Source organism: Capsella rubella, unplaced genomic scaffold, assembly GCF_000375325.1.
Source record: "Capsella rubella cultivar Monte Gargano unplaced genomic scaffold, Caprub1_0 scaffold_2, whole genome shotgun sequence".
Taxonomy (NCBI): Eukaryota; Viridiplantae; Streptophyta; class Magnoliopsida; order Brassicales; family Brassicaceae; genus Capsella; species Capsella rubella.
The window spans coordinates 6,312,878-6,313,095 of NW_006238922.1; positions in this window are offsets into that span (position 1 = coordinate 6,312,878).

Genomic DNA, 218 nt, shown 5'->3' on the forward strand with positions numbered 1-218 from the left:
GTGGTAGCTGTTTTGATTCTGTCTTCATACTGTGTAATGAATTGTAAAATTTTGATCTACCTTCTTAGATTATACAATGGAGTCACTTGTCAACTCCTACCATGGTTTTACTAGTCTAAACTAAAATTAACATTTTTAAAAATAACATTTGCCATGTCAAAAAATGCATAATATAGCCTTCAAAATATATTTTTCCTTACGATTAATAATTTTACTTA